Here is a 15018-nt window from a genome sequence, read left to right as displayed (position 1 = left end):
ATGTGGGCCATTCATGATAATGAATGGGTGAATGGTATATATTGTATATGTACTGTTTTGCAGGTTATGAAGTGACTAGTATGGCCCAAATAGGATAGAAAATATGGTATGCGTACCATTAATTTGAATGTAATTGGTCTAATGCACCAAAGTTTGTTTTTCAATTCAAATATGGTCTGCGTACCATCAAATAGTTGTAATTAGTTTAATTATGCTTATCCTATTTGAAGAAAATGGCACCTCCCACGGTGAAATTCAAGACAGAGTTGAAGTTGAAGCTTCAAGATGAAGTCGGGTCATTACTAGATCACACATATCTTATGCATGCTTTAAGTTATTTATTGCTTTTAAATATGTCTTAAATATGCATGAGATTGTGGCTTGATTATGTTGTATGATGAAGGATTTTAGTTCACTTAAAATCTAACCAACATAGTAAGAGCCTTAAGTTCCAAACTTTAAAAATTGAGTTAAAAGGTGCCATGCCAAAATAACACTTACTTGGATAACCTTTACATCAATCTTAGCAATAGTTTTCCGCCATAGCGAGGTGTTACTTATTGATCCTAAAGGGGTAAGGTAAACAAATAATTGTGAGTACATGTTAGTTTTGGTGAAACTCAACGATATAAGTAAGGAGTCCTTTTATGTCGTGGCAAAATCGATAGGTTTACCTAATAAGTTCTTAGACGTACCTATCAACCAAGAGTAGTTTCTAGACTATTAGCAAAAGGCTTTTGCTTACCTAAAAGATTTTAGAATTGAGTCTAAATACATAATGTGCTTAATTCTTCAATGGTTTTTAGGGTCTTGGAGTCATTTTATTCACACCTGCGCGCCGGAACAAAAATTCGAATAAAATGCTAATGACTTGTTTAAATTGCATGATTGCTTTATTATTTGGTTTGAGTGAATATTGGTTTATTTACTCAAATGTGATATAAGTTTGAATCTGTTTGGCTAGTTCAAAGATTCAGAAGTATAAAATCCCCTTGGCAAGAAATCATAAAGATCTAGGTTAGATCATTTTGATGATTACTTAAGTCAAGAATGATCATCAATGATTGTGTGTAGTAAAATTTACAATCTAGCTCCATAAGATATGGAAATATCTACATTGGAATGATCGAAGTCAATTAGTACTTGATTCGATATATGATGAATCATAAAGACTTTTCCTATAATTTCTAAAAACAAAATGCTCAACTACCACCAAACTAAACCAAATTCGTCAAAGCTATTGAAAAGTAATTTTAGAATATCTTTTCAATAAAATATATCTAAAGAGTTGCTAAAACTCAGTGGTAGCTTAGTGTTTGTTATTTGACAAACTAAGACCCATGTCTTGATATATGTTTCATTATGATTTATTCAAATGAGACACAAGGGTATTGTTTCTACCAAGAATTTTTGAGAACATAATGTTTGTTTGCTCGAAATAATGTCCTTTTGGAGATTCGTTTCCAAAATGACAAGTGGGAGAAAATAGACCTCGAAAGTCTTCGAGGCGAACAACAAACATAAACGGACATTCCGGAGGCTTTTCGAAGTGCTTCAGAAAATCCGAACTCATTCTTTAAGGACTTTAGAAGTGGCTTTAAAGAATAGACATCTCTTAGAAGACTTTACAAGTGCTCAAGGAGAACAGAATATTCAAAGGACTTTCAAGTTGCTATTGATATTCTATTGTTTGATATTCTATACCCAAGTAGGCATAGAGTTCAAGTCACTGAAACTATGAGATTCTTCTATTAGATAGTGAAGAAACATGGAGTTCAGGTCACTGAAGCTATGTGATTCTTCTATTAGATAGTGAAAAAACCTACAACTTGCAGTCAAACTATTATCATGTAGATTAATGAGTTTATGACCTGTAAGAAAGCTATGACGAAACCCAGATTCCCTAAAATGGTTAGAGGCCATATATAGACTCAAATGTTTTAAATGGTTAGAGGCCATAAAACATACTCAATGTTTTGATGACAAAATTGACATTTTGTTTATTTGCAAGAATAGTTTCACACCTATTGGTTGCAAGTTTGTTTTAAGGATAAAAACCATCAAACATGGAATTGTGTTCACACACAAAGCTAGATTAGTTGCTAAAGGTTACAAGCAAATTCATGGCATGGATTGTGTTGAAACCTCATGCATAATCGTAATGCTCAAGTCTATAAATCAAGCAATGATTGCATATTGGTACATATGGAAATTGGATGACAAAACAAATTCCTCAATCAAATGTTGGAATAAACTATGTACATGTCATGTCATAGGATTTGTGGATCCAAGTAATGCTTGAAATGAATGCTAGCTTATGAAATCTTAGCATGGATTTAAGCAAGCAATTGGGAATTGGAACTGTATTTTAGTGAAACTAATAAGTATTTTAGTTTCATAAAATGTACATAAATTTTATAGATGTATAAGAAGTTTAGTGGGAGTACATAAAACTTAATTGGTCCTATGTGTATCGCACACATATCTCTCTATTGTGAAATAACATTCAAATGCTAATTTGAAATTATTTATCAATGATGGACCAAGGCGAATATTGTTTACAAAGATCTTATAATATTGTTTTAGATTAAGTAATGGCATTTACTAAATCAAACACGAAAGACTCCATTGGAGATATTCGACCCATATGAATAAATCTAAGTAATGAATGTTTGAACTATGTATAAGCATTTACTAAGTTAAACATCAAAGAATCTAATTCTTCACCTATATTATATGTCAAAGAATTTAGCTGGATTTAGTATCTACTGAAATTGGATATCTAAAGTGACATGAATAGAATTCAATTGGGAATTATTCTGCAAGAGAATTTATCATGTATGATATAATATGAGGATCGCCAAAAACGTATCGTAAGGCTTTAGGCATGACGAACTGTTGACCCTAAAGTTTTGATGATGACAAAGCAAATTCCTCACAATTGGTTAAGTTATGTTGCATAATAGGTTCCGAGATCCTTAGAGGGATAATGCTAAGTTAAGGAGATCCTGGGTTGGATAAACTAAGCAACGTGGAATATAAGCAAGTAATTGATCCATGTCAGACACTACATTGAAGAAATAATCATTAAGCAAGGCGAGATCCTTAGGCGAGTTCCTAAGGCGAGATCCTCATATATTATGTGGATCCTCGGCGTTCCAGAGAAGGAACAAATCGGGAAGTCTTCGAGTGAAGCTTCTAAAGGTGCAACATGAAGACTACAACATATGAGTTTATGTTTTAGGATTTATGTAAGTATTTAATAAAGTTTATAAGTAATTTGGTATGAAAGGGACATAGTATTTTGGTACGTTTTAAATGAAATATGTTAACTGTAATTATAAAAGAGTTTTAACTTGGAAAATCTTTTTAATAAATAAAATGTATTTAATTAATAAATGAAACATAGGATTCTGATTTACTCTCCTTGTTTCTCAAGTAAAAGTTTTTCCACGTTCCTTGAAACTCTCCCCACGTATTTCTGTTCAACGTACATTTAGTGTTTTGATTTGGTCTCCCTTGTTTCTCTCCAACTATGCCCATGTTACTGAGCAGTAACTGTTAGTGGGTGGTTGAGGGAAACATGTGTACCAAACCCTAAGTAAAACTCTCCTATAAAAGGAGAAGAGTTTTAGCTTTTCAAAACACACAACTGATCTTTGCAAAATATATTTTAAGAGCTTAAACGTTTTAAAAGAGAATCAGTTTTCAAAAGAGTGTCCCTTGAGTTCCTTAATGCTTTGAGCTTTATTATGTACTAGAGTTTTATATCAAATTGTATTTTGGGTTTAAGGGTTGAGTGATCCTTAATTGACTAAGAGTTAAGTCAAAGAGAAACAGAGCGACTTAGAGTTAAGTCAAAGAGAAAAGGAGCGACTTAGAGTTAAGTCAGAGAGAGAAAGAGGAGCACAGTAATCAAAGGGGATTGCTGTGGGGAACTCGTGTTCGAGAGGAACTCGAGTTAGAGAGTGTATTTGTAATAGAGTTATTGCATTAATACAAAAGAGTAGTGAGGTTCTTCTTGATTAGGGTCAAGAAGGTTCCTCCATTTTATATCTTTCTTCGCTCATTATTCTCAGTTTCTTTATTGTTTAAATTCCGCAAGAAACTTACCCAAGTTCCCAAGAAACAATTCACCCCCCCTCTTGTCAAGTGTTCCTACTGAACTATCACGAACATATACCAATCTCTATTGATCTAAGTGAAGATCAACTAGAATGAGATCAAGAAAAACTTATGGTACTTGAAAAGGTACATAAGAGTAGTTCTTGATTCAAGGAAATAAAGATATGCTAAATATTGATGCTACACGCATAAACACTGTCAAAGGATCAAGCAAGATTCCTTTGGAGTTAACCATTGACAAGGACGAGCTAAAGAGCATCGTGTTTTGAAATGGCAACATGGATTGGAGACCATGAGTTATTGCGTGGGAAATTAAATATTAATTTCTATGTTCTAAAATACAGTTGGAAAGTCTTCCACATATCTATGAACTACTTGGATAAGTAAATCCAAACAAAGCATCACTAGCAACCTACACAGTTGAAGTAAAAGTACTTATTGCCTAAGAAGGAATAAAACAGAGTTGTTTATGTTAAAGAGTTCTTCACTGAACTTGGGTAGATCACATGTCTGTTGACTTAATGATTCTTCATTGCAAAATGCGTAGAACCACTAATGTAGCAAGAAAGACTAGATCACATAATAAACAAACTCAAAAGATCTTATCATCATATCTCGAAGAACATTCGATGAAAGGGATATTAAGATTGGCAAAGCATGATAACTAAACCTATGCAACAACTGAAAAGAAACACTCACATTGTTGCACTGGAAATCAAGCATAGCTCTGAATTCCATGAACTGTTTTAAAGATGGGTTTGAGGCCCATGGTTGTAAAATATTGGGGTTGAACATTTATCATATATGAAATGTATTTTCATATTCCATTTAATCTTAGTTTAGTATTAAATGATGAGTCCCTTCAATTTGACGATATATTCAAGATAGACTGTCAGGACCGTCCTGTGACTAAGAAATGTCTATCAAGTGAACTTGAATATCAAAAGTTGAAAATGGTCCCTGGTCGGAGTTTTCTATAAAGATGGAAGCATAGAAAACGTTAGACGACTAGAATGCAAGATGACTAGTAGTTCTGTTTCTTGAACTATGTGGACATGGCAATGTCATAATCATTTGCATAGATACTTACTTTGGGAAGACTAGTATCGGATAGACCTATGAAACTTTACTGTAAGAGATGAAAATCTGTCATAAGTAAATTTCATTAAAATTATTAGACACTAATCCTCAATACCTGAGTGATTTGAGATTACTTGTTTGAGGACTGCTTACTTTGACGTTGTCAACCGTCGCACCGTAAAAGGAGGCTATAAAGGCAACGCTTAGGTAATCACCTATCAAACGAAGTCTAATCTCAAGATCGCAAGATTGGGATTGTCCTCCGATAAATCGGGATGAGATGCTGAAAGTTGTACAAGGACACTCGGAGAGCTAGAAACTGTAAAATGCATGGTCGTGCTCAGATGAATCATAGGCTATAATTATCTGTTTATTTGATCAGTTGAACTCTGAAACCGAGAAACACCTCTGGACATAATAAGGATGACAACTCTTACCTTATGTTCAAGAGCAAGCATCGAGCGACAAAGGAATTAGGAAATACACACTTGTCCCTAAGGACAAGTGGGAGACTGAAGGAAATAATGCCCTTGGTCCAAGTATGCATTTAATGATAATTCTAATAAATGCGGTTCAGTATTAATTAAACAAATTAATAATTCAGTGAGATCAAGTGAGCTGAATGCCTAGCTAGAGGCCGCTTCAGTTCAAGTGGAATTAATGATATTAATCCACAACTTACTCTTGACTGAACTCGTAGGGTCACACAAATAGTACGTAAATGGATCAAGTATTTAATGGCATTAAATACTCCATCTATGGATATTTGGAATCGAAGGATCTTGGTTTCAGTGGGAGCTAAGATCGTCAAAGGTAAGTAATTGAATACTCCTGAAACGATGATATTGCCGGAAACGGAAATATGGATCGTATCGGAAATATAAATATTATCCAAGTCGTAGATGTTGCCGGAAACGGAAACATGGTATGTATCGGAAAATATTATCGGAAATGGAAATATTGCCAGAATCGGAAATATTGCCGGAAACGGAAATATTGTCAGAATCGGAAATATTATCGGAATCGGAAAATAATTCCGGAAACGGAAATATTAAAAAATGTGTTCGAAACGGAAATTAATTCTGGAATCGGAAATGTTAAATATTGTTCGTATCGGAAATGAATTCCGGAATTGGGAATTTAATCGGAAGCGTATCGTACGAATTAGCATCGGACGAGGCTTGCTAGACGAAGGCCCAGCACGAAGCCAGGCCGTCGCCCAGCAAGCCACACGCATAAACACACGCCAAAGCCTCACCAGGCCCAGCACAAGGCCAGGCCCAGCAAAGGCTTGGCGCGCGCGCACGGATCAGGTGGGCTGCGAGCATGGGCCAAGCGCCGTGCAGTTCACGTGGGCCGCGAGGCATGCGCGCGGGCTCGTGCGGTGCTCGTGTGCGTGCTATACGAATCCTAAAGCTATCGGAATTTGTGCTATGATTAAATCCTAATCCTAAAAGATAAAATTAATTATTTAGAGTTCTAAAAGGATTCTAATTAATTAATTAGTATTCTAACAGGATTCGAAATCCTTTTCCATGGTTCTATAAATATATGCCTATGGTCATAAATTTATACACGATCTTTTTAACAAGTATTCATACAATAAGAGCTGTGATTTTTGAGCAGAAAAATCAGTCACATTACTTGCCTAATTAGCCGAAATTAATAGTACCTTAAGGGCGATTCTAGTTGGTCAATCTTAAGGCGGATCCGGACGTGTTGTGGACTATCTACTGAGGGACGACACTTGGACACTTTTTCGGTTCGGTTCGGGCGCAGCTAGGGAGGGCACGCTACAAAGTGTATGCATCTAAATTATGCTAACTAATTATGTGTAAATAATATGTTTCCTGGCATTAAGGTTTTTCCGCATGATTTATGTTTTTCATATGTATCATAACCTAACAATATCATTAATTCCACTTGAACTGAAGCGGCCTCTAGCTGGGCATTCAGCTCACTTGATCTCACTGAATTTATTAACTCGTTAATTAATACTGAACCGCATTTATTAGACTTAACATTAAATGCATACTTGGACCAAGGGCATTATTTCCTTCAGCTGCTTCATGTGCAGTAATGTACTCCGCTTCAGTTGTAGAATCCGCAATGGTGCTCTGTTTAGCACTTTTCCAGCTTATTGCACCTTCGTTGAGGCAGAAGACAAACCCAGACTGTGATCTGAAATCATCTTTGTCGGTTTGGAAACTTGCGTCCGTATATCCTTTAACAATTAATTCATCATATCCACCATAGACCATGAAATCATCTTTGTGCCTTTTTAGGTACTTCGGAATATTCTTGGCAGCAGTCCAATGTGCCTCTCCTGGGTCTGACTGGTATCTTCTCGTAGCACATAGTGTATACGCAACATCCGGGCATGTACATATCATAGCATACATTGTTGAACCAATCAATGATGCATATGTAATCCCACTCATTCGTCTACGCTCATCCAGTGTTTTTGGGCACTAAGTCTTGCTTAGAGTCATTCCATGAGACGTATTGAACCTTTCAAGCACCTTATTGATATAAGTGCTTTGAATAAGTCCAATCATCCTTTTAGATCTAACTCTGTAGATTTTTATGCCCAGTATGTACTGTGCTTATCCTAGATCCTTCATCGAAAAACATTTCCCAAGCCAAATCTTGACAGAGTTCAACATAGAAATGTCATTTCCGATAAGTAATATGTCGTCGATACATAATACTAGAAAAGAAATTTTTCTCCCACTGACTTTCTTGTATACACAAGATTCATCTACGTTCTTGACGAAGCCAGAGTCACTGACTGCTTCATCAAAACGTATATTACAGGTCCTCAATGCTTGCTTCAATCTATAAATGGATTTCTTAAGCTTGCATACCTTTTTAGCATTCTTTAGATCCTCAAAACCCTCAGGTTGTGTCATAAACAAAGTTTCTGTTAAAACGCCATTTAAAAAGCGGTTTTGACATCCATCTACCATATTTCGTAATCGTAATATGCAGCGATTGCTAACATTATCCGTATAGACTTTAGCATTGCAACTGGTGAAAAGGATTCATCATAATCCACACCATGGACTTCCCTTTATCCTATTGCAACCAATCTAGCTTTGCAAACTTCTAGTTTTCCATCCTTGTCCTTCTTTAGTTTGAAAACTCATTTGCTTCCTATGGCTTGGTAGCCATCTGGCAAATCGACCAAATCTCAAACTTGGTTTTCATACATGGAGTCTAAATCAGATTGCATGGCTTCTTGCCACTGTTTGGAGCTAGGGCTCGTTATAGCTTGTTTGTAAGTCGCAGATTCATCGATTTCCAGCAATAGAATTTCATGGCTCTCATTCGTCAAAATACATATGTATCTTTCTGGTTGAGACCTATATCTCTGCGATCTACTCGGGGTTACATTTCTAGTTGGTTCTTGATTCTCACCAGATACTTCTAAAGATCTTTGAGTTTCAACTAGAATGTCATCTTGAGCATTCTCTAGAGTTTGTTGTTCGACTCGAATTTCTTCGAGGTCTACTTTTCTCCCACTTGTCATTTTGGAAATGTGATCTCTTTCCAAAAAGATACCATCTCGAGCAACAAACACCTTGTTCTCAGATGTGTTGTAGAAGTAATACCCCTTTGTTTCCTTTGGGTAGCCCACAAGGATACATTTGTCAGATTTCGATTGAAGTTTGTCTGAAATTAATCGTTTGACGTATACTTCACAACCCCAAATCTTACGAAATGACACATTGAGGCTTTCCAAACCATAACTCATATGGAGTCTTTTCGACAGCTTTAGACGGAGCTCTATTTAGTGTGAGTGCAGTTGTGTTTAGTGCATGTCCCCAAAATTCTATTGGAAGTTCGACCTAACCCATCATTGATCGAACCATGTCTAGCAAGGTCATGTTCCTCCGTTCTGACACACCGTTCCCTTGAGGTATTCGGGGAGGTGTCAATTCTGACAAGATTCCACAATCTTTCAGATGGTCATCAAATCCATAGCTTAGATATTCATCGCCTCTATCAGACCGCAGTGCCTTAATCTTCTTGCCTAATTGATTCTCTACTTCACTCTGGAATTCCTTGAATTTGTCAAAGGATTCAGACTTACGCTTCATTAGGTAGACATAACCATATATACTGAAGTCATCAGTGAAAGTGATAAAGTAGCTGAAACCACCTCATTTGAACTCATTGGTCCACATACATCTGTATGGATTATATCCAATAGATCAGTTGCTCTTTCTCCAACTTTATAGAAAGGTTGCTTTGTCATTTTTCAAAGTAAGCGTGATTCGCATTTACCATAATCCTCTAAGTCAAATGGTTCTAGAATTCCTTCCTTTGGAAGTTTTTCTATGCGTTTCAAGTTAATATGGCCTAATCGACAATGCCACATATAGGTGAAATCAGAATCATTCTTTTTGGCCTTTTTGGTATTTATGTTATAAACTTCTTTGTCGTGATGTAGCACATAAAGTCCACTGACTAATTTAGCAGATCCATAAAACATCTCTTTAAAATAAAAGAGCAACTATTGTCTTTTATTAAAAAGCTAAATCCCTTACCATCTAAGCAGGAAACAGAAATGATGTTTTTAGTAAGACTTGGAACATGGAAACATTCTTCCTGTTCCAAAACTAACCCAGAGAGCAACGACAAATAATAAGTTCCTACAGCTAATGCAGCAATCCTTGCTCTATTTCCCACTCTTAGGTCTACTTCACCCTTGCTTAACCTTCTACTTCTTCTTAGTCCCTGTGAATTGGAACATAAGTGTGAGCCACAACCTATATCTAATACCCAAGAAGTTTAATTTTCAAGTATACAGTCTATAACGAAAATACCTGAAGATGGAACGACAGTTCCGTTCTTCTGATCTTCCTTTAGCTTCAAGCAATCTCTCTTCCAATGCCCCTTCTTTTTAAAGTAGAAGCATTCAGACTCAGAAGTGGGTTGGCTCACCTTCTTCTTTTCAGGATTGGTGCCGCCAGTTTTCTTAGTTGGGCTGGCTTTCTTGCCACCTTTCTTAGCATTCCTCTTCTTGCCAGATTTTTAAAACTTTCCCCCACGCACCATAAGCACATCTTTCTTATCACTTTTGAGCGTCTTTTCAGTGGTCTTCAGCATACCATGAAGCTCAATGAGTGTTTCGTCTAGACTATTCATGTTGTAGTTCAGTTTGAACTGATCATACCCGCTATGAAGAGAATGGAGGATAGTGTCTACAGCCATTTCTTGAGAGAACTGTTGATCCAGCCGACTCATATTCTCAATTAATCCAATCATCTTGAGAACACGTGGACTTACGGGCTCGCCCTTCTTGAGCTTAGTGTCAAGAATTTTCCTATGAGTCTCGAATCTTTCGACTCGAGCTAGATCTTGGAACATGTTCTTTAACTCACTGATGATTGTGAAAGCATCTGAGTTGATGAACGTTATCTTTAGATCTGCACTCATGGTTACAAGCATTAGACATTTTACATCCTTGTTGGCATCAATCCAACAATTGAGGGATGCCTGAGTCACCCCTTCGCCCGCGGCTTCGGGCATCGCCTCGTCCAGGACATACTCCTTTTCTTCCTGCATAAGAACTATTTGTAAGTTCTTTTGCCAGTCAAGGAAGTTTTTCCCGCTCAACTTCTCCTTTTCGAGCATTGATCGGATGTTGAATGAATTGTTGTTTCCCATAATTAAAACTACAATAGAAAAAGAATAAACAAATAAATAATCATTCACAGTTTCTCTTAATAAACTTAAATTCTAGCATACATGCATAATTCAATATTTATTAAGCATTTTATTCAGGTTTTTCTGTTCCAACAGGTGTGAATAAAATGATTCCAAGATCCTTAAATAATTGAAGAATTAAGCAGATTATGTTTCTGACTCAATTCTAAAATATTTTAAGTAAGCATATCATTTGCTAATAGTCTAGAAACTACTCTTGGTTGATAGATACGTCTAAGAACTTATTAGGTAAACCTATCCCGTTTGCCACGACATAAAAGGACTCCTTACTTATATCGTTGAGTATTACCAAAACTAACATGTACTCACAATTATTTATGTACCTTATCCCTTTAGAATCAACAAGTAACACCTCTCTATGGCGGAAAACTATTACTTAGATTGATGTAAAGGTTATCCAAGTAAGCGTTATTTTGGAATGGCACCTTTTAACTCAATTTTTAAAGTTTGGAACTTAAGCCTCTTACTATGTTGGTAAGATTTTAAATGAACTAAAATCCTTAATCATGCAACATAATCAAGCCACAATCTCATGCATTATTAAGACATATTTAAAGCAATAAATAACATAAAACATGCATAAGATTTAAATGAGATCTAGTATATGGCCCGACTTCATCTTGAAGCTTCGACTTCAAACTCCGTCTTGAATTTCACCATGGGATGCGCCATTTTCTTCAAATAGGATATGCTATAATTAAAACTAATTACAACATTTTGATGGTACGCAGACCATATTTAAATAAAAACTTTGGTGCATTAGACAAATTTTACATTCAAAATAATGGTACGCATACCATATTTACTATCCTATTTGGGCCATACAAGTCACTTTCCATAACGTGTAAAACAGTACATTTACAATATACCATTCATTCATTTATTTATCAATGAATGTCCCACATAGCAAGTTAGTAGAAAAAATCATGCATCACATAAACATTTGCAGCAACTAATCAAAGGTTCGAACAATCTACAAATTATTCAACCTTATTAGTTCTAATCGAGTTGTTTTAACCTTAAAGGAATAAAGACCTAATCAAGAGTTTAATGACTAAAAGCTCCCACTAAAACCAAGAATTTACATGTTTTACAAATTTTAAACATAAAATTGTATTTCCTAGTCCAACCGGAAACTTACAAATTTAATTAAAATTTAAAGCTCACATAAAATAATTTTAAATCGCTTTATAATATTTTCAGTTGATTAAAATTAATTAATTACAATTTTACCAAGGTTTTAATTTTATTAAAATAATTAGTACAAAATAATTAATAATAATTAATTTAATCAAAATTAAATTCCGAGAAAAATTAAAATTACGAAATATAATTAAAATCGACGCTCAACCGAAAATTAAACGAACGACCAAACGTGCAAAGGCAAGGCCGTAGGCCGAAGCCCACGCCTCGCCCAAGCAAGCCGCACAGCAGCGCCCATGGCCTGCTTGTTGTTCGTCGAGTGATGCATCGCAGCGAGCAACGCAACAGCCAACGTTGTGCTTGCTCCTGTGCACTGGGCAGGGGGCTAGGCATAGCGGCACGCGAGCTCCCTTGCTCGTCGTGTTGCTCGCCCTGCCTCTTGCCTTGTGCTTGACGCTCGTCGCCTTGCTCGATCACTCGCACAGCACAAACCGCACAGGCCCATGCCCGCGCGCGCATGCTCGTGCTTGCTCGTTGCCTAGTACCGCATAGGCGACGAGCTCCCTTGCTCGTCGTCGCATGCTCGCACTATGCAACACCCTTTAAGGGTAACACTTAGCTTCCATTGCTTCGTGAGTGCAAGTTTGTGAACGATTTATAAAAATCAAAAACTTTTATATTTAAATTTAACGACAAATTAATAATCCATATTAATTTCACTAAATTTAGGCGAAAAATCGAAAATTTATTATTCAAATTAATTTCCGATTACATATTTTCCTAGGGATTAAAATCTAGGTCATAAAATATTAAAACTTTTCAATTTTAACAAATTTTATGGTGGTTTTTAGTCATAGGATCCTAATTAAATTATCAATTAATATGAAATTCAAAAAAAATACTAAATTATTTGAAATTCAACTAATTAATTATAATGACAAATTACGGTGTATAATTAACAAAATTAGACCTCAAAATTGTTAAACATATACAGTAGGTCAATCATAGATTCAAGATTTACATAAAAGATTCGCAAATATTTAATTTAACATCATAAAAATTACAAATTTTGCATTCGAAAAATTAAAACCTCCGAAATGTCATAGTTAGGCTTTGAATTTGGCAATTTTGGGTTTGGCATCAAATCTATGATTTTTGTCATAATTTTAAAACGTTGTTTACAAGCGAAATTCACTATAAAAACATAAGATTTCGACCATAATTGACAAAACTGACGAAAAATCCTGCGAACATAATATCAAATAATCGCACGAATTTGCAATCAATTACATCCACGAAATTAATCACCCCTTTAATTCATTGCAAATTTATAAAATTTAATCCGTGTTAACTATATATAATTGATTATGGAATTAATTAGAGGCTCGTGATACCACTGTTAGGTTATGAATAATACAATAATATAATTCATGCCGAAAAACCATAAAGCCAGAATCCAACTTAATTGCCACATAGTCAATTAGCATAATTTAGGTGACATACAATGTGATGCGTGTCTTCCCTAGCTGCTCCCGAACCAAACAAGAACAAGTCTTTAGAGCCCCAAACGTTGCTCCTCCGTAGAAAGTCCACAGGAATTTGAGTCTTACTAGGACTATAATTACCAACCCTACTAGGATTAAAATTATTATTCAATTAGAATTGCAACATTAATTAAACTCTTAATTATTTGAATTCCAGTAGGACTAGGAATACTTAATCCAAGGTTACTTGGGAATTAAGCAATCGGACCTTTCTTGGAGCCCAAGAAGAAACAACCCAACGCAGCCGCAACGGGCCACGTTGGTGTGTGTGCTGCCTCGGCCCAGCCACAGGCGCAGCTGGCCGAAGGCCCAGCGCGCTGTGGCCTAGCTTCGGCGGGCCTGCAGTGCATTGCTTGCTGGCTGGGCGCGACCCATGAGCTGTTGCCTTGCCTGCTTGCTTGGCGCGGCCAATGGAGCTGTTGCCTTGCTCGCTGGCTTAGCGCGGCCCATTGGCGTTGCTGCCTTGCTAGCTTGCTAGGCGTGGCCCTTGGGCGCTGCTACCTTGCTCGCTTGCTTGGCGCGGCACATGGTGTTGCCTTGCTTGCTTGTCGAGCGATGGGCCAGCTCGCTTGCCGGCTTGTCGCTCGTCGAGCTTCCGATTCGTTTTCCGATTCTGGAATCCAATTCCGTTTCGAACAAATATTTACGTTTCCGGTAATATTTCTGATTCCGGAAATAATTTCCTTTTCTGACAATATTTCCGATTCCGGTAATATTTCCGTTTCCGACAATATTTCCGATTTCGGCAATATTTCTATTTCCGATAATATTTTCCGATACGAACCATGTTTCCGTTTCCGGCAACATCTACGACTTGGATGATATTTATATTTCCGTTATGAACCATATTTCCGTTTCCGGCAATATCATCATTTCCGGAGTATTCTTTATTTTGCCTTTTGACGATTTCAGCTCCCACTGGAACCGAGATCCGTCGTTTCCGAATGTTCATAAATGGAGTACTTAATGAATAATATATTCACTTAAATTCTTGATCCGTTCACGTACTATTTGTGTGACCCTACGGGTTCAGTCAAGAGTAAGTTGTGGATTAATATTATTAATCCACTTGAACTGAAGCGGCCTCTAGCTAGGCATTCAGTTCACTTGATCTTAATGAATTATTAACTTGTTAATTAATACTGAACCGCATTTATTAGACTTAGTATTAAATGAATACTTGGACCAAGGGCATTATTTCCTACAGGACGGCCCAATATCACATTAAATGCAGTCAAGTCTTTGACGATAAGAAACTGAACATCCATCTGCCGAAACACCTTCTTGTTTCCCATACGCAACGGGAGGGTAATGATGTCGACCGGGTGAATGACGCTCCCCCCAAACCAAATGATAGGATAGTGAATCTTCTCAATTTTAGTTGGGTCAT

The sequence above is a fragment of the Spinacia oleracea genome, chromosome 1 (genome assembly GCF_020520425.1).
Source record: "Spinacia oleracea cultivar Varoflay chromosome 1, BTI_SOV_V1, whole genome shotgun sequence".
Classification (NCBI taxonomy): Eukaryota; Viridiplantae; Streptophyta; class Magnoliopsida; order Caryophyllales; family Amaranthaceae; genus Spinacia; species Spinacia oleracea.
This window is presented reverse-complemented; position numbering follows the sequence as displayed.